This window comes from Adiantum capillus-veneris, chromosome 28, assembly GCF_014529385.1.
Source record: "Adiantum capillus-veneris isolate H3 chromosome 28, ASM1452938v2, whole genome shotgun sequence".
Taxonomy (NCBI): domain Eukaryota; kingdom Viridiplantae; phylum Streptophyta; class Polypodiopsida; order Polypodiales; family Pteridaceae; genus Adiantum; species Adiantum capillus-veneris.
This window is the reverse complement of record NC_140958.1, coordinates 46,645,042-46,666,454: the sequence shown is the minus strand read 5'-3', so window position 1 is coordinate 46,666,454 and position 21,413 is coordinate 46,645,042. Positions and strand designations below refer to the sequence as shown.

Genomic DNA, 21,413 nt, shown 5'->3' with positions numbered 1-21,413 from the left:
AATAAAAACACTTTGTTATATCTCAATAGACAACAAATTTTCTATGAGTTTTGTTTTTTCTCTTAAGTTTCAAGCAATAAGCCACGTGGAGTCACTGATTGTCATTCATTGATTTAAAAAATGGTGGTTACTCTTATATCAATTGATTGTCGTAAAATGCTGGTTAAAATTATAGCAATTGATTATCGTAAAATGGTGGTTACTCTTATAGCAATTGATTATCATTAAGTTTGTATGCCGTAACTGAAGTATAGTGTTTAATCAGGATATGGATAATGATAATCAAAGGGCTAAGCACGCTTTTGAGCGTCTCAGATCCATGTGTCAAGGCGGTGGAGTGAAGGGCACCGCTCGAATTGCAGCTCGTTGCTCCTAGTGGGCTAACAGGTGGGTACACAATGGAAAGAGGTGAACACTAGGATTGATCGAGAAATGGTCAAATCTATATGGCCAGGCATTGCAGATGACAACATCAAGAAAGGCCGACTCAAGCTATCACAATGCATTAATGCAGACATACGAGACAATGGAGAAAACATATATCTCGATGTTATGGGTCATCCTATGCATCATATGGATTGTCCATTGTGGTTTTCCAAGATGTTATACATGCATTATGTCTTGGGTGAAGCAGTGGACTTCAGCTCAGGACTTCAGCTCAAGGACACCTCACATGACGGTTGAGGACATTTGCAGTAGTGCAATCACCGTCACACGGCAAGAGATGTCCGGCACCTCCTCATCAAGTTTGTCTATTTCCATTGCCCAATACTCTGGATCCAATAAGAAAGCTACGTTGTGTAGTGGACTATGTGCTCCAACCCATTGACCATGCACATACTTTCTCAAAATTTCTCTCCTCTTTTGAGTGAATGGTGCCTTCCAAGGCTTCACAATTGGCTCCTGGGGCTCCTCTGGATTTGCAAGGCTTTCTTGAACAGTCCACCAAGCCATCCACACCTTACCTATGTTAGGCAAGGTAGAATCCAGTTGGCGTAATGCGAGCATAATTGGCATCATGACATTGTGCACATCCACCACATCATCCCAGAAGTGGCGATCAGCTAGTAGATCTCTGATCACCCCTATTTTGCTTTTTATCTTCTCCCTTTGACCGGACTCCCATTATGAAAAAGTGGCACAAACAAATGTCTCCATCACAGCATTCTTATTTTTTATTAGTGATTCTACCGTATAGTAGTTGGTGCAAAATCTAGTTTCGCACGGCAGTTTTAACACAGTACACATCCTCTGACGGTACATGTCAAGAACCCTCTAACGCTTCAAAACAAAATTGACTATTAAGCGAGCATTGTCTACTATCCATTTGAACCACTCTGTGTCCTCCCTCTTGTACCAATCTTGCAATACCAAGTTCAAGCTGTGTGTACTGCAACGAGCATTATATAGGTGAGAGAAGCGACTTTCAAGTATCCTACCTACAACCCTGCAATTTTTGGCATTGTCCATGATTACTTGGACAACATTTTCTTTTCCAAGTTCCTCAACTGCGTCGCCAATGATGTCAGCTATAAAACTGCCAGACTTTATTTGACCAGAGCTATCCACAGCTCTGATAAAACATTCACCACGAGGACATTCAAGCATGATGTTGATCAATGGCCGCCTTTGAACGTTGGACCAACCATCACTAACTATGGTGTATCCAGATTGTTCTGTTGCATTTAATATTACCCTTTGAATATCCTGTTGTGTGCTTGTGTAACATTTATCCAACAGTTGGTTTCTCATATGGTGATATGTTGGAGGGGTAAATCCAACACCATACTCCCCAATGCGTTTCCAAGCTGACTTTCATGCATCACGGGTGACAATGGCCAATGATCCCCCAGTGAAATAGATGGCTTTAGCTAGAGCAAGTTGTGCTTCTTCTAAAAAAGCGTTTTGAAGCTCGTCTGTAAGCTAACCTGTCTACTTTTTTACGATCCTACCTGAAATTCAGGAGATCCATGGTTAGGAGGTGTAGCTCCATCGATATGAGAAGTTGGTTCCCTGCTTTGAGTGCTTCCATTGGTGGGGGTTACACCCAATGATCCCTCATACTGGTTTGATCTTATCGATACCGAGGTGTGATGGTCAAAAGTAGAGAGTTTTGATCTTTTGCTCGTGGAAATTAGCTTACCAATTAAAGCTTTTAAGCGCATAGCTGCTTCTTCTGCACCTAAGCCCTTTCCTCATTGGATTCTAGTATTGCCACCTAGAAAATGATCCCTTATTCTTGGTGCTCCTCCAGATTTATCTTCGCCACAAAAGTTACATTTTCAATCTTCATACTTATTTAAATTTGTGGCAATATTCCACTCGGGTCCTGGACTTTTTCCACCTGTCTTTCGCTTGCCCTACGAAGTGGTGCCCTGCGAAGCAGGACCTGGCATCGAGGTAGGAGGTCTCCTCAAGGAAGCTAGACTTGAGACACCAACATCACCGCTCACATTCCCGATGGAAGACATACTTGATGCCTGCAATACCAAAAAACATAGCTTAGTATGCTATCTCTTCTTTCAAGTATTATTCAAACCAAACATTAGTGTTATAATCAATATCACACACAAGCGTAGTAGTGAAGCATGAATGGAATAAACCTCAATCTACTCAAACATGAGCAAGCAAATACAACGGTGAATCAAATATGTGACTAGTCCATCCCAAAAGTAGAGATATCGACCCAAAGATTCACCTTCCTACCCCTTTCATGAATCAATCCAGTCCAAAAAAGAACTAATGACCCATGATTGGAGCTCTAATCGAAATAGCAAGCAAATACATCGGTGAATCAAACATGTGATCAGTCCATCCCAAAAGCAGAGATATCGACCCAAAGATTCACCTTCCTACCTCCTTTCATGAATCAGTCCATTCCAAAAAAGAACTAATGACCCATGATTGGAGCTCTAATCGGAATAGCAGGTAAATACAACGGTGAATCAAACATGTGATCAGTCCATCCCAAAAGTAGAGATATCGACCCAAAGATTCACCTTTCTACCTCCTTTAATGAATCAGTTTAGTCCAAAAAAGAACTAATAACCCATGATTGGAGCTCTAGTCGGAATAGCAAGCAAATACAACGGTGAATCAAACATGTGATCAGTCCATCCCAAAAGTAGAGATATCGACCCAAAGATTCACCTTTCTATCTCTTTTCAAGAATCAGTTCAGTCCAAAAAAGAACTAATGACCCATGATAGAAGTTCTAATCAATATAGCAATCAATTTAACAAATATAACAGTGAATAACATGAGATTAGTCCATCCCAAATGTAGAGATACCGACCCAAAGATTCACCTTTCTATCTCCTTTCAAGAATCAGTTCAGTCCAAAAAAGAACTAATGATCCATGATCAGAGTTACATTAAGTTATAATTTTTATTAAAGACTATTCATTTTTTTACCTTTAGTTTTTTTTCTAAATTTTAAAGGATGACCAAATTTAGAGAAATAGGTGATATGATGTGATGTGTACTACAGGGTTTTATAGAGCCGCCAAATATAGAGGGGTACATGACGGGTCTGGCAGGATTCTTGCTTATCCCGTCGAGCCCGCTGGGTTTCGTCATAAACCCGCTGGGCCTGTCGGGATTGTTGGTTCTCCCGCCGGTTCTACGTTTTCTACCGGTTTTCGTAAGTCATGACATTAGATATGTTATTAACATGAAAAAAATAGTGATAATAACAACGATAATTAACATTTAACAAAATGTGTCATCGTGTATCCTAAAATCCCTGGATATGGGTGTTACTGATAGAAGGGAAGGGGGGACACACTTCACGAGTTTTTCACACTACTTGTCAACGAGATGCCTTGCTCCACCAACGCTTTGATACCATGTCAAAGTCGACGATGTGAAAGCGTTTAGAACAAGTAAGAAAGAAGAAGAATAATATTTTAACGTCGTAGGAAACTATCCCAAGAGTATGCGAGAGAGAGAGAGAGAGAGAGAGAGAGAGAGAGAGAGAGAGAGAGAGAGAGAGAGAGAGAGAGAGACTTTTGAGCCAGCTAACCTTGGCAATGAATAATTGATGACAATACAATGGGAAAATGGGTTGTATATATACAAGCCAAACTTTGACAAATACGTAAAATAAATACCTAAAAGCCAATATAAATATTGGGATCACATTGGGCTATTCATTGAGATGCTACGAACTTTAATAGAAAGCACCTAATATAGTAGGTTTACATAAAGTAAACACCTTGAGAACTCTCTGAATCATGATAACTACCTTATTTACCAAACATTATCAAACTTAAAAATAACAAAAATTACCCTCAAAAAATAAAATTCTTAGCATAAAAAAGGATACTCAACATTATAGCCCATGCCCTTTGGGCAGACCAAAATGACATCACTGAAGAAAATTCATATAAGGAGAGAAAGTTCACCAATCTACAACCTAGTAAAACAAATTTTCAAAATAAATGTAAGTGTGGTATGGTTTGGTTATGATGCAATGTGGCAAGGCATTACAACAAATATCCAAACACTAAACTCACTATGTACATGGTTCTTTTAATTTGTTTAATGTTCTATAGAAAAACATTTTCACAGAAAAATAGTAGAAGTAATCATTTCTTTCGGACTTTTTTTGTACCTCCTTATCAAGGACACAAAATAAGATTCTCCTCTAATGCCTTCTCTAAGTTGCAAAGTGTCATCCTCTATTCAAAATTGAATAGGGTGCCATGTCATTTGCAACAATTTGATCCTGGTGGTCCACTTCCGCCGCTATCCGCTCTTATGACAATTTTACCCATCTGCAAAATTGGTGGAAATTAAGTAGCTAATTAGCAAAATTTGCATGATCCACGAGATCAAAAAATCCTTTACCTCAGTAAATGTAAGTATGCAAGGGTTCTTTAAAAAAAAAAACCATTACAACAAGCGAGATATTATAGTATCTAAATAGATCTCTCTCTCTCTCTCTCTCTCTCTCTCTCTCTCTCTCTCTCTCTCGCGCGCGCGCACACACACACACACACCCTAGATATACATACTTAGAATGTACACGCTTATACATGCATATATGGCTATATACATATGTACATGCATATTTTTTATAAACATTAATGCAAATAATCAATAAGTAATAACACAAAAATACACCCATACATGCAACACGAAATCCACATATAAAAGTACACTCATACATGCAACAGACAACAATGCACATACATTCTATTATTACAAAAATGCAAGGAGCACATAAATATAACACAAAAACAAGGATGCATGATAAGCTTCTGTGTGTGTGTGTGTATGCGCGTGCGTGCATGTCTCTCTCTCTCTCTCTCTCTCTCTCTCTCTCTCTCTCTCTCTCTCTATATATATATATATATATATGTATGTATGTATGTATGTATGTATGTATGTATACACACACACACACACACACACACACACACACACACACACACATATATATATATATATATATATCTGTGTGTGCGCGTGTGTGCGCATGCAATCAAAATATAAAATAGGTTGCTTTTAAATAGTTGAATCTTTATATTTGTGAGTTTATCACAAATGAGTATACATGAGTGCTTTGAGATCCATACTCTTGAAACAAGGGTTGATTGAGAGGTGGGTGTGTTCCCCAACTTTTGTAAATATGAACAAGGTGAAGACTTACGCCGGCATTTTAAAATAGAAAAGTTGAAAAGAAAGTCCGCCACCTTAAATGAAGGCAGAAGAAGCAAGTCATTAAAAACCAAAAAGTGAGAAAGTAAGTATTGAATCTACTATGTAGGTACGATTTTGGATGGTTTTTTGAGACAAATCTTGGCAAATATTGTGTGCCAAGGAAAATAAAGTCAAATCTTAGAAGATGAAAAGGCAGTCCCTCCAAAAAGGCAACATTCTCTCACTCTCTTGTTTGGTCTGTCGGACTTTGTCCCCCTTTGGTTTCTCTCTCTCTCTCTCCCTCTCTCTCTCTCTCTCTCCCCCCCCCCCCCCCCAAGGAGTTTCGAACAAATTCTCACAATAATCCCTACATTGTGACTTACCTCAACATCATGAGTTTCTGTGAGGAGGCATCGCATACCTAGCTAGGTCCTCTGCCTCCAATGGTACCTAGCTAGGTATGCGATGCCTCCTCACAGAAACTCATGATGCTGAGGTAAGTCACAATGTGGGAATTATTGTGAGAATTTGGGGGACCGGTGGTCCCCTGCCCCCAATCGTACCTAGCTAGGTATGCGGTGCCTCTCGAGCAATAGCTCATGATGTTATTCATTGTATGAAAAACACTGAAAAAGACTCCGTTTTCCTACATGAGAAAATTTCAAATGTTCTTCTGCTCTGTGTGTGTGTGTGTGTGTGTTTTTCGTGAGGCAGTAGCGCTCTGTGTGGAGAATGGCAGTGGTGCATTCCCGATGGTGGACACTAGACAAGATCAGGAGGGCCATCGGGTTGATGGAGAGCAAAACATTAGTAGGGCAATGCAGGTGATGGTCTTGCATTTGCAATGATGAGCAAGGGACAAGATTAACAGGGCCATCTAGTTTATGCAGATAAAGAGAGGATTTGAGCGCACAAAGATTGCGCGAGAAGACAATTGGAGGTTCTCTGCCCTCTTATTGTGGATCTCTCCTAGTGGCTTGCCTTGTGATCATGGTGGAAGGAGCCATATTGTGCGTCTCTCTCTCTCTCTCTCTCTCTCTCTCTCTCTCTCTCTCTCTCTCAGCCATGCACTACACACGTCTCTCTCTATGCCTTGCTTCGTTGCATGTTGTGAAACACGTAGACCTACATGCCTCATTGGGGTGTCCCTGCTTGTATACAACAAGGGACGGACATGGGGTGAGGATGCGAGCAATGCACATGAGGGACGTAGGGGGAGGGGAGGGTTGAGGGGACCAAGGATGTAGGAGGGAGTGAGCGATTGGAATCCATAGAAGATTCCATGAAGGGACTCATTTACAACTATAAAAGTGGATTCAAAACCTTTTAGCCTTTCTCTTTGTTCTCCATGGTTTTTTCTTCATAGCAAATTGCACATATCCCATCGGAAGTCATAAAGACGTCCTTATGGGTACACAGGGTTGTTGGTTGTCTTCGAACCGATGACCCATGTCATGGAGGTCGAAGGCTACCAACCAAGCTACCTCCTTTCGACCAAGACTCAACCAACTAAACTAACTCCTTCTAAATCTCTATGGCATATCTTTTTTTTTGGGTCGTTCAAAGCTTTGCTCTGATTAGTTTTACAAGATTGCACCCAATCACGCACACCTACATGTCTCAAGGGTTGAACCATAGTGGGTGCATTTAAAGCCCCTCACCTTAACCATTGGGCCAACACCCCTTGACATGCTCTCTATGGCATATCATAACATGCCAAAATTTCTCCATAGTTTTAGTAAAGTGAAGACAATATTTTGTTTGAAAATAAGAGTTCTCACAAATTTTGGCCTATGTTTAGTTTACATTAGAAAGGAAAATAACCTTCTTTTGATGAGTTTCCAAACTCGCGATGTGGAAGACTTTTTAATCCGCTACAGGTTGAGTATTTCACCAACTTGCGAACGTATCCGCCAGACATAGCTTAGCGCATAGTAAGTCACGAGATTTGGATGTTGGATGAATGAAGCATTGCAATGTGAATAGATTAGAAAAGGTGATTTCCTTTTATTAGTATGCAAAGGGACATCACGGGCTCAACATTCGTAAGCTAAACACGATCTAGGTTTGAACATCAATCAAGAAATTTGATCAAAGATCGTTTTAATTTATTACCTAAGGACTAGTAATATGAATAGGCAAGGACTAGTAATTTGAAATTAGGTAGACACCTCAATAATAATTATCCAAATCCCTAAGTGGAGGGTGGATATGAGCATAACATTTGGTTAGTGTCGCATGAGGAGAACTAAAGTACATAAAGCACACAATGAACTCTTCAACTCATAGCACTTTTGAGGCTTCCAAAGAAAGCATAACACAATACACAAATGTGTTTCTGGAGAGTATAGGACTACACTTGCCCTGTACGTATAGGGAAGAATTCAGGTGGTGCTGTCATCCTCATCAGCACTCAAATCGTCAGGTACGTCTTCTTACATAATTTATGGCAGACAAGGAATCGCCGTGTGTTTGAAGGAGGTCTTGAGGTGGCAAGCTTCGTAGAAATTATACAAGAAAGAAAAGTGCTAATATGGACGCTCGGATGCAAGCAACACTTGAAGGATTGGTCTAGGACTACCTGTGCCTTGTTGACAACAGAGGGCATGCCTAGGACAGGGGACAATCTTGGCTATCGGTAATTAAAAGATCTCAGAAGAACATGACAAGGGACCCTATGTATCAAGGATAAGGGGGCGAGTTGGGTGGGATGGCTGCCTTGATAGCCAATGTAATTATGGTCCCTGGATGACGTCATGGCTCAACACCAGCATGACAAGACCTTGTAATTATTTGGGTTGATAAATAAAATTCACTCACAATTGTGAGTTTTGCTTTTTTTTTAAAAAGGGACTACGCTTGCCCCATGGTACTATTTAACACAATCAATTAGGAGTAGACTCAACGGTTGAGAGGGGTCCAATCACTATGTAGAGTTGCATATTCTTGTGTGTATAGGACTAGGCTCGCCCGATGGCAATATTCAACACACGCAAATTAGGAGGAGATCAACAACTGAGAGGGATCCGATCACTATATATGTAGAGTTTCATATTCTTTGTGTATATAGGACTAGGCTCGTCCCATGGCACTATTTAACACAAGCAAATTAGGAGGAGATCAACGGTTGAGAGGGGTCTGATCACTATGTATACTTGAAAGAAAAGTAAATTGGGATGAGCAAGTAAATTTGGTCCTATCTAAAGCATTAAACCCACATTCTCGAGCTTTATGTCCCATGTGAGCTCACGACTACACCTATGTGAACTAGCTTTATGTCCCATGTGAGCTCAAGACTACACCTATGTGAACTAGTTAATGTCGGATAGAGGAGCCAATAAGAGCCCTTGAGACACACTCCTTTTGCAAACACTATCCCTCTAGGCCTAGCAGTATCGTGCGTCCCTTAGCACTAACTAACGCGGAGTCTTAATGACCCGCAAGCAGTGGGATCCATGGCCGGGAAGTGTGGGCACGAAAACAAAAGCACGCGTGGACGTCAATTGGTGAAAAGTAAACAAGGACAACAAAAATAAACAAGGACATGGAGGGGGAGGGGGAGGGGGAGGGGGAGGGGAGAATAAACTCCCTTTATAATTAAGGGTGCTTATAGTGGTTTCAAGAGACCACATGCACCTACGTGGTTAGCTCGTTAGCCTCCCAACCGTGAGGTCATGGGTTCAAGTCTCTGACCTCCATCCGTGTGTTGACTTTTGTAGACCCTTCCCCCGCCTCAAGATTTGGTTGTGCACTTCCGAGTCGTCGATCCCACCACTTGGGGGTCATTAAGACCTGTGCTAGATAGCGCTTAGGACCTGCATCCACTTACTACTAAGTACTAATATATCACCTTCACCTCAATAGGCGCTACGATTTTTGAGAAAAAAATCAGAGCGAATATTGGCAAATGCGCAGAGAAGCAAGTGGTGCCGTGAAGGTCTCGATTGTAGGCTGCAGCAGAGAAGGGAGGGTATCCCGATTATACTGAAGACAAGCCCTTCTGAGCAAGTCAGCTGGGCGCTGAAGTGGTTAGGGGAGTAACAATAGGGTATATGAGGGATTGATGTGGGTTCGAAACTTGTAAATCTCCTTTGTTAAAGGTAGAGAAGGAATCTCAGAAAGCATCTCAAGAAGTAATGAACAAAATAAACGGATAGGGCAAGTCAATTAATGAGGTGAACGTACTGATACGTGACACCTTACACGCGGGTCACCTCAAATTAAAGTAAGTGATGAAATGGCACCACGTGAAAAGCCAGGGGTGGTTGGTGTACGAGATTAGATTTGTTTGTAGAGCAGTTGAATGGAATCAATGGAAGACTCGCTGCAGGTGAAGGCAATGGGGCAAACATGCCTGGAGGGGAGAGAGAGAGAGAGAGAGAGGGGCATACCAAGCGTTTAATATCTCGAAGCGCGAAGTAGCGACGGTCAATTACTCTCTCTGCATCAAACAGTGGTATGAGTATCCGTCTGAATCCACACGAGAGAGAGAGAGAGAGAGAGAGAGAGAGAGAGAGAGAGGGAATTACCTGGCCCGATATGGCGATGGAGAGCATTGTTAAGAGGAGCCGCCATCGCTCCGCTTATGACCAGCGTGATTAACATTGTGCATGCAATTAGCAGGTGGCAATGGCGCCTAGAGGCAGAACCTGCCGCCATAGAGGATAGCTCTCTCTCTCTCTGGCCAGCCTTCTGCCTGTCCGCGTGCGCGTGTGTGTGTGTGTGTGTGTGTGTGAGAGAGAGAGAGAGAGAGAGAGAGAGAGGGCGAGAGACTAGAGATGACGAAGAGAGCTGCCAAAAATAATGGCAGTGCCAATTACTTCAGCAGCATTTTGAAGTTTGCTTCAAGCTTTGACCAGTCTACCGTCTTCGACTCTCAGGTAGCGCTCTTTGACTCACTGGGCAGCAGCCTCTCTCTCCTCTCTCTCTCTTCGCTACCCAATCAACCTTCGTTGGTCCATTTGGCCTTTTCTTAGTGATTTAGAGCCAGGTCTCCCTTGGAAGAAAGAATACGAGGGAGGGACATTAGAGCCTTGTCCCACCCCTTGCATGCAAGAGCTCAAGGCGTGCAAATACCCCAAGAAACAACCCTACACAATGCTTACAACCCTTATAGGGGCACGGCAAGGCCACTATAACCATTACAAGAGTACCTCGAAAATGGATTTTTAGAGTGCATAGAGATGGCAATAGGCCAAGTCAACCAAGCCATTGATAACTCATGTTGATTTGGATTGTCGACGATAGGGTTGATGACCTTTGTAAACCAGTGAACTAGTTCTTTCGAAGAGAATTTTCTTCATAGTCAAAAGCTTGTGTGACTAGTGGAACCAATTTCAGGACATGACTATCGCCTACCCTTGTAACTTTCGATGGTAGTAGGCAGAAAAAGGCTCTAAGGTTATTGAAAGGAAAGTTTATTCTTGGGGGCTTTCTAAGATAAGTTAAGAGAGAATGTCCAAAGGACCTAGCTTGGTTGGTTTAGCATTCGTCCCTCGTGAGTGCTCACACACATCCTCTTTTAACATCACGAGTGAGAATGCTCATATTGCTACAAAAAACGATAAACTTAGAGAAGAAGAGAATTAGGCATATATTTGAAATTTTGTGGTCTCCTTTGTCGATTGGACCTATTTTTCTGTGTGGTATGATGTGAAGCATTGAGATTTTCTTTTGTTAGCATGCTAAAACATTCATAGAGGACTAGGAGAACCGCTTATAAATTTTTGTGTGCTTTCCCTTTATATTCTAAACGAGCTTGTACAACCCGCCTATATTGCGGGCCTCCCTTGCTCTTACTGACGATTTTAAAAACTGGAGAGTATGTATGATTTTTCAAGCATGAAACAAAACATTGCAAAAGACTAAGGAGGCGTCCTTTATTTGACACATGCACACACACACACACACACACACACACACACACACACACACACACACAGACATAGACACACACACACACACACACACACACACACACACACACACACACACACACACACACACACACAGAGACCACACAACTTAAAACATGTCCAATACCCTTCCTAGGTAAGGAAGGCCACATTGCCTTCACTACATCCACATATTGCATGTTCTGTACTTGGTCTTTAAGGCTCAAACCTAAGAACCTGCTGAAGAACTGACATAATTTTCAAGTGAGCATAACTAAATGGGCATTGAAGGATGCTAGTGCCCAACGTTTTTTATGGGCCTTCTCCTTTGGTCAATTACTCCATTGTGCCATGCACCATATCTTTTGGTGTCTTAACAACACCGTGAGTCTTATCCTTGGCTATTTGTGGAACACTTGCTCAATTTGATAGGTGTCTCTGGTTATCACCTGGCCGCAGATTGTAGGCCATACCTCAATCGCATGGCTCCTACACATGCTCTATCACTTGCAACCTGTATTTGCATACAATTTTCACCATCAAGCAATGCCCTTGCAATCACCCAAGATTGCACTATAGTTGCATGTTGGTTGGAGTGCCACCAAACCCTCATTAATAGTCATCATCTCCTTTCGAGAAGCACATCACCATGTCATCAACACTTTTCACATGTGCTCCTAATCTTCCTTATGTGCCAACTCTCCTTTTGATCTCTTAGAGAGAGAGAGAGAGAGAGAGAGAGAGAGAGAGAGAGAGAGAGAGAGAGAGAGAGAGAGAGAGAGAACACTAAATGACCTACTAATAACTAATGTTCAATTACTTCCATTCAACCTAGCCTACTACAACTTCAGTACCTACCACTAATGATAACCTAATACAAATGCAAAATATCGTAGTGTCAAAGCAATTACATTGAGAATCATTGCACGATTAAACATGCACAACTAGTTGAATTTTTTATCTCCATTCTTTAAGTGTTGTTTAGATTACATAGCTCAAGTTGATGTTGCGCAGATTTGAGAGAGAGTTTATATTTGACATTCTTCATTCAAGAACCATATACTGACACTTGACACAAGACAATCAACATAAAACAGGTGATGCAAGACAAAAGATAAGGACAATTTTTTTATTATTGAACTTATTCTTGGTACATCTGTTTGTTGTAGGAGATTGAACGAGCTCCAGAAGCCATGAAAGAATAGGCCTATACCTGCCGCCATCCAACAAAAAAGAAACAAGTTAGAACTTGGGCTGTCTTTATGGGAAGACATGCATCCAAAAAACCCATTCTTCTTGTTATCCTTGTTCCATAGCCCTAGAGCCCCTCACTCTCCTTGTATATATATGGGGGGAGGTTTTTTTGTCTTCCTATCATGCATAATTTGTTTCTTAATGACTTTTTTTGTTACCGTGGCGTGTTCTAGCTTAATGGATACTTCTAGTTTGCTGAGGAAGCTTGGGTGCAGGAAGTCCCTTATGGCAGATGGACAAGGTTTTCCATTGGGTAAGTACCCTCTCTTATGACCTTTTGGATCAACATCATCCAGAGAAGGTTTATTCCTTGAGAGTGGAGTACGGGTATCAACCTTCACATAACAGATCAAATCAAATTCATGAAAAAAAAGGGAGGGAAAATAAAGAGAGAAAGAGAAGTGGATAATGGGAGTAACAGAGGGTCATAACATCCTATCTACCACAAACCCATTCGTGAATCATAACTTCGCGAGAGCATTAGTTACTCAAACCTTTCTATTAAACCCTCTATGGTACCTTTATGGGAAATCTAAGATTGAAACCTATCTCTATTCATCCATAAAAGCCCTATGTTTATATGAGTACAAAGAACTTACCAAGTCCCCTAGATTTTGGAATTTTTTTCCAGAGTTTCTCCTGTTTTTTGATTATTTTCCCAAAAAAAACCATATGTTGAATCACCCATGGTGACCTTAGATCGAGATTTTTTCTCATGTTACTTATCTTTCAAACAACCATACAACCTCATAATTTAAAGCATGAACTTAACCCATCCTGGCATATTACTAATAACCAACACATAGTAATGTTCTAGTACTTTACGTGTGATATATTCAGAACGACAAGCATCTTTGAGACTACTCGTCTACCATAAGTCGATGCTTCATGCCTCATTCTCATGCTTCCGAATTCCTAAGTGAATATTATGGTTAAGCCATCCAGCTTCTTGATTGCTCAAGAACAAAATTCAAGACCTCATATTTATTAAATACAGAGCTTATCAAAGGCTTTGACGCAGAAATATGCCAATCAATTAAAGCGACACTAGGCAATAGTGGAAATGAGCATCTCAATTGATATAGAAAAACTTTGCAAAGTAAAAAGGCAAGAATAAAGATTTACATAATGTTTCTGAAGATAGACTACTCATGTTTTTTGATGGGGTGCCAATGCACATCTGCATGTCATCTGACATTTTTGAGTTATTTGCGAGATAAAGAGGTTTGAAGATCTTGCCTAGACGCCAAGTCTGGATTCACTTAGCCTGGTACATTGCTAATCATCTCACATAGTATTGTTCTCTTTAACACACAAGATGTAAATCATCAGATTATACAAAGGTTCAACAAAAAAAAACTATTTTAAAATGCATTTTTATAAAACCACTCATTTAGCAAGAAATATATGTCAGTGCATTGTTACACCATTTATCACTCTAAAAACCTTTCGTATGAAAACACTACCAAAAAAAAAATCTCCTCTCTGTAGACCTCAAAAGAGTGTCTACCAGGTTTGACGAAGCTCCGGCCATGGATGTGGTTCCAATGTTTCCATATATGTGATTCCAATGTCTCCCGAAGGTAGTCTTAGCTTTGTCGAATGCTACCAGAAACGAGCTTGATCCAAGGGAGCTCTCCAAGACTTGTCTATATGTCCGGAGGGTGTGGGTTAGCTGTAGTGTCTTTGCTTGACTAATGTTGTGTGTGTGTGTGTGTGTGTGTGTGTGTGTGTGTGTGTGTAGGGATGTAGTGTGCTCGTTGGGGTTACTATGCATAAATTGTGTATATCACGTGCGTTCAAGCAATATTTTTACTCTAACTCTCTCTTTTTCAAGTTATTGCTCATGCCATGTAAGCTAGGAAATGTGTTTAATGTTTCTTTCTCCATTCAAGCACTCTCTCTACCTACAAGAAGGAATGAGCATCTCAATTGATATAGAAAAACTTTGCAAAGTAAAAAGGCAAGAATAAATATTTACATAATGTTTCTGAAGATAGACTACTCATGTTTTTTGACGGGGTGCCAATGCACAAATGCATGTCATCTGACATTTTTGAGTTATTTGTGAGATAAAGAGGTTTGAAGATCTTGCCTAGATGCCAAGTTTGGATTCACTTAGCCTGGTATATTGCTAATCATCTCACATAGTATTGTTCTCTTTAACACACAAGCTTTTTACACACAAGATGTAAATCATCAGATTATACAAAGTTTCAACAAAAAATTGCTATTTTTAAATGCGTTTTTATTAAACCACTAATCCTGATTTATCAAGAGATATCTGCCAGTGCATTGTTACACCAATTATCACTCTAAAAACCTATCGTATGAAAACACTACAAAAAACAAATCTCCTCTCTCTAGACCTCAAAAGAGTGTCTACCTGGTTTGACGAAGCTCCGGCCATGGATGTGGTTCCAATGTCTCCATGGATGTGATTCCAATGTCTCCCGGAGGTAGTCTCAGCTTTGTCGAAGGCTGCCAGGAACGAGCTTGATCCAAGGGAGCTCTCCAAGACTTGTCTGTATGTCTGAGAGGGTGTGGGTTGGTTGTAGTGTCTTTGCTTGATGGTGCAATGCACTAATGTTGTGTGTGTGTGTACATGTGTGTGTGTGTGTGTGTGTGTGTGTAGGGATGTAGTGTTCTCACGGGGGTTACTATGCATAAGTTGTGTATATCACATGCATTCAAGCTAGATTTTGCCTCTAATTCTCTCTTTTTCAAGTTATTGCTCATGCCATGTTAGCTAGGAAATGTGTTTAATGTTTCTTTCTCCATTCAAGCACTCTCTCTACCTACAAGAAGGAATTTCCTTAATGAAATGCTTGCTATGTTATTCTCTTTCCGTTACAATTTAAGTTAATAGGCCAATTCCATTACATTGGTATCAGAGCATTTGGTTTCCCTTTTCTTGCTTAAGAAGAGAGGTCTTTAAGTAGCCTATTATTAGTTGATTTTGTAAATTATATTAGGGTAAGTGGGACTAGGATATATTATCAGTTTTGTTGAGCCCACTATGTGGGATATGGTGCACACCTCGGGAGCTTTGGTCTTAATAATGGGGCCTTTTTAGACTTGCCTACGACTTTACCATTATCGAGCCATAAGAAGTCTGAAAGGAGCTATCCCTCAATAATTATATAATTATCCAATTTGAGCCATGGGTGTAGATTCTTAAATGCAAAATTTCAAAGGCTAAGAGGAGTATCAACTAAGGTTTTGAATTACCAAAGAGTACACACACAAATTTTGTTAACATGGCTGCCAATAATGAAGAGAGTAGGATTAATGTTGATAACTTTGGTTTTGCACATGAAGGTGCTAATGATGATGCCCCCATGTTTGTCAATTATCTTGTTGCTAGGTTGCAACAAGCTATGGGCAACCCTGCTTTGCAAGCAGAAGCTAATCAACAACTTTGTGCTTATGGGATTTCCTTTCCTCTACAAGAGGAGAGAGACATTAGGAGGCCTCTTGATGAGACCCCTAAAAGAAGACTCTATCCCATATGAGAGGAAGAATCCAAAGAACGAGAAAGTAATGAATCCCTAAGATCCTCTGAAGATGTGGCTCCACAAAGACGGCGGTCTAGACGGTCGCCAACTCCTCCCAAGAGGAAACGGTCAACCCATAGTCCTTCTCCTCATCACTCCAAAAGGGAAGACAGGAAAAAAAGTAAGAAAAGGGCAAGAAAGAGGTCACCCTCTTCTCCTTCTTCTTCACCTTCCTCATTTTCCAATGAAATCTACAACTATTCTTCCAAAGAATAAAAGAGGGTAGGACATCACAAATCTTACCTTGCATGGCAAAGCAACAAGGGTCTAGACGGAATGTCAAGCCCATGGAAAACAAAGATGAGTGATGCAAAGGGAAAAATCAATGCCCAAAATTCTTCCCAAGAAATTCCAACAACAACAACAACAACAACAACAATCAGTCTAAGGATAAGGGCGTTTACAAAGGTAATAAAAAACGCTCTCCTAAGGAGCTTGAAGCTTTTCGCAAGGACCATAAATGTTTTAAGTGTGGGGAGCAAGGACATGGCTATCGTTCTTGCCCCAAGAGAAATGACCGCAATGAGACTCCTAGAGCTTCCACTATCAAAGCTCCAAAAGAGGATGCCCATTGCAAAGGATCACCTCTTTCCTATGCTTGGGGAAAGGTAAGGGAGCATGGTCCCTTCATCTTGTTTGAATTTGGATCTACTCACAACTTCATATCAAGGGAGTTGGACACCAAGTTGGGCATTCAAGCTTTCAAGATGGGAGATATCATAACCATCCAATTGAGATTGTACCAGGAAGCTCATCGCCTAACAAGCCTCCTTATTGAGTTTCCCAAGGTCAACAAGAGAATGTCATGAGGCAAGTACAAGAACAGGTAGACAAAGGGACGGTGAGGCCTAGATTCTCTCCCTTTTGTTCTCCATCACTTTTACTGCAAAAGAAAGATGGTACATACCGCATGTGTGTGGACTATCGAGCACTAAACCATATCACTAACAAAAACAAATTTCTCGTGCCTCGGGTAGAAGATCTATTTGATAAGCTACAAGGCTCTACCTACTTCAATAGGATTGACATTAAAAGTGGCTATCATTAAATAAGGATAGTGGATGAAAATATCCTAAAGACCACATTTCCTACATTGTTTGGCCTTTATGAATATTTGGTCATGCCTTTTGGCTTGACTAATGCACCATCCACGTTCAATCGTCTAATGGAGAAAATCTTTAGACCTTATCGCAAATTCATTGGATTGCTCTTTGATGATATCATCATCTACTCCAAGTCATTAGAGGAACACAAGCAACATCTCCAGGTGATTTTTCAAGCTTATCAACTCAAGTTGCCCAGCCATTGGCTCATACACAATGCTTTTCATGTGAGCCTACTTAAGCCCTACAAAGGAGAGCCACCAAGTGAACCAATTATTGAAGACCCTCCCAAAATTGAAGACCAAGAGGTGCTACAACCCAAAGCTATTCTTTCGCATGAAGATAAGGTACTATGACATGGTAAGATTATCGGACGATATCTTATTATGTTCAAACATTATTCTTTTGAAGATGTTAGATGGATGCAAGGAATAAAACTTAAGGGTAGTATGAACCTTGTCGATGCTTACAATGCTACATTAGAGTAAGCATGTACATGTTTCTTTTAAATGATCAATGTTTTGTCTTATAAGACTCATCCTCTTATTATTGTGAAAAAATTGAAGTAGTATGCATGCTTAAGATCATGTTTGTTGTGACGACGTCTCCCAAACACCAAGTAGAACTTGTCACTCTACTTTGAAAGTGTGATATGGACTAAGGAGTAGACATGCTTGCGGCAGATGGTGTCTCTCAAGTACCAAATGGACTAGTCATCCATTCTGAAATGATGTCGTAGGGTAAAAATAAATCCTCTACACACTAGGAAATCATGGATTAATGACTATGCTTTACATCCCTTAGCTCATAGTCGAGGACGACTATGATTTCAAGAGAGAGGTAATGTCATAAAATCTAATATCTAACTTTACCAGATGATTTTCTCATGTTAACTTCATCATTTAATATGGGGAGATAAAAGGGGAACAAGAGCTAGAATATAGATATGTCCTTTTAGACCTATCTCAACTAAGGGCCTAAATGGGAGATGATGGCATCTCTATTATGGGGCCAAAAGGGAGATAGTCTATCAAAGAGCTAGCTATAGTAAGTGCTTTAGGCTTGTCGCATCTTGGGACCAAAGGGAGAGACGACTTCATCTCATTAAATGTTCCATAAAGGAGATAGACTATTAAAGAGCAAGGTGCACTTTGTTAAAGCCATATTTAGTACTTTTCCTACCTTTAGTCAAGTGTTTGTAGTTTTAGGCATTATTTAATTATTTTGTAATGAAAAAGGGTGGAGTCTCTTCAAATCAAGGATCGTGGGTTATCCCAAGGATTTGTAACGTTTTGGCGAGTCAAATGAATGAAGAAGAAGAGATTGAATCCCTATGCACTGTGTTTTTCATGGTATTCTTGAGTTAACAATGTTCAATCATTGGAGAGGTAGCCTGTGTAATTCCTGATTTTGTTTCGGTGCCTGTATAGTATGAATTTTTGAATGCTGTGTGTATGCACTTGAAGTCGAAGTATGTAATTTGATTGGTACATTCCCATGACCCTAATAACACTTGGCAATCTTGCTGATTGTGGAGAGTATTCAGTTCACCATTTAGGCAATGGGATTTATTGGGGCTAATGGAGAATGAACCTGGCGAGTTTCTCAAGGAGTTTCATAATTGGGGCGTAATTGGACAACTGATGAGGAAGAACGGGAGAACTACAACAATAATTTTTTGGAAGAATACCTTGATTCAATATCACAAGACTTGAATTTGGATATTGCTTCGATAATCCATAAGTATTGGGGCTTTTGTGTATTACCTTTCAAGGACTGCAATGCTCCCAATTACCCGACTTTCTCCTGTAGAAGGCAGGTTATTGAATATTTAAGGGCCCAAAGAAGTAGAAAAGGGAGAAGAAATGCATGAGTGGACCAGGGGACCAACCAACACTTTCTACATATGGTATCCAATTTCAACAGAGAAGATGGGATTGTTGGTTGGATGCCCAAATACAGAGATAAGGAGGAGATTCATAAATCAACATCCCTGAGGTAGGAGTGATCACATGGTTGCCACCAATAGTTGAGGGGATAGAATCTTGGGAATCAAGCCATATAAGTGAAAGCCAAGAGCAGGTTGCAGGAGGGAATTCTTCACCTAGACCAGAAGAGCAGGGAGAAACCCTAGAAGCTCCTGTTAGAGCAGTTCACCAACTGGCTGGAATTCAGGCAGTTCATCAATTCTTGAAAGCAAGGAGACAGTTGAGGTTCCAACAACCCCAATTTCACTTACCTTCATTACCATAACTCACATTTAACCCAGTAGGGAACCAACCACAAGGGATGGCTCAACCATCACCCAACCCTAAAGTAGGGGCAACAAAGTTCAGTCGTAAAAAATCCCAGGATGCTGACAATTATGTGGGTTAGTTTGAGGCTAGGTGGTCTGCAAGTGGGTATGATGTGTTACACAATGGTGCAATTAAAAAGGAACATTCTACAGCAACTTTGTAGGGGAAGGCTATGGACTAGTTTATTGCAGTATGGCAGTGCATTCTTTGTAGACTATGACAATTTGAAAAGTAGATTTTTGGCTAGATTCAAGGCAAAGAAAACACCCGAAGATGTCCTGAAGAGAATCAAACAAAAATATTTACTGGTGGAAGATTATGCACAACAATTGAGGAATCTGATGAACAAATTACAAGCTAACCAAAGACCATCTTGGGAGAAATTGGGGGATCACTTTGTAGAGGGCTCAAGAAGCAGCTTAAAGTGCAGTTGCAGGGCATGCACCTCTCACTCAATCACAGGACTTTGGGAATTTGGTAGATGCAGCAATGAGAGATGAAAGAAGAAATGGGACCCTTCTAAGTGTGCTTTTGCTGTCAAAAGAGGTATCTTATTGGGCCATGTCATCAGTAAAGAGGGAATACAAATAGATCCAAGGAAGGTGGAAGAAATCCTTAAAGCTTTACCACCAAAGACAGTGAAGCAGCTGATGATATTTATTGGACAAGTAAAGTGGCATGGAAGATTTTTGAGAATTTTGGCTCATGTTTGTGTTTCCCTTACTCAATTGACAAGAAAGGATGTAGATTTTGTGTGGAAAGAAGAGCAAGAAGCTGCATTTAACCTACTAAAGAAAATGCTGGTGATTGCACCAATCCTGATTCCTCTTGATTGGGAGTTACCTTTTCATTTATTTGTAGATTTGAATCCCTTTCAGCTGTGGGTGCAGTTCTGATGCAGGAACGTGAAAAAGGGTACGTGGTTTAAACCTATTTATTATGCCAATAGAGTGATCTCATCTGCAGAAAGAAACTACACAGTTACTAAAAGAGAATGTCTGGGATGATTTTTGGATTGCAAAAATTCAGACATTACTTGTTGGCAAACAAAGTAGTGATCCACATGGATCATCAGGCTCGCGTGTATTTAGTCAATTAACCACGTCTTTCAGGAAGGCTAGCTAGATGGGTATTGTTGATGCAAGAGTTTGACTATTTAGTTATTCATAGGCAAGGTAAGGAGCAGGTGATAATTGACTATTTGAGCAAGTTAGCTACAGGAGAGCCACCTACTAAAGTAATATATGAGTTACCTGATGCAAATCTGTTTCCAGTGGATTTTGTGGATAATGAGGATTCTTGGTATGAAGATATGCTATATTTTCTACTGCATGGAATCTTTCCAAAATAATTGTTAGTGGTTAAAAGAAAGAAATTGGTATGGCGAAGTAGAGCATTTACTATGATTATGGGTGTTCTTCACAAAAGAGGAATAGATCAGGTTTTGAGGAGGTATGTTCATACATTTGAACAAAAATTGATTTTGAATGAAGCACATGTAGGTGATATTGGTGGCCATTTCTCAGGGGACATTACAAAAAAGAAGGATTTTCAAGTAGGTTTGTGGTGGCCATCAGTTTTCAAAGATGCTCATGAGTTTGTTAAAACTTGTTTAACTTGTCAAAGAGATGCCATACCAATGGATGTAGACATGATGCCTTT

At 40.4% G+C, this 21,413-nt stretch overlaps 1 long non-coding RNA gene across 1 annotated transcript; it reads right to left on the bottom strand.

Annotated features, from left to right (window-relative positions):
* Nucleotides 1–4,388: 4,388 nt before the first annotated feature.
* LOC147420381 (uncharacterized) lies at nucleotides 4,389–10,527 on the bottom strand. The gene is made up of 3 exons (XR_015187040.1): nucleotides 10,176–10,527; nucleotides 10,038–10,087; nucleotides 4,389–4,778 (listed from the first exon to the last, which is right to left on the bottom strand). It is a non-coding gene; the product is annotated as an uncharacterized LOC147420381 (long non-coding RNA).
* Nucleotides 10,528–21,413: the final 10,886 nt, after the last annotated feature.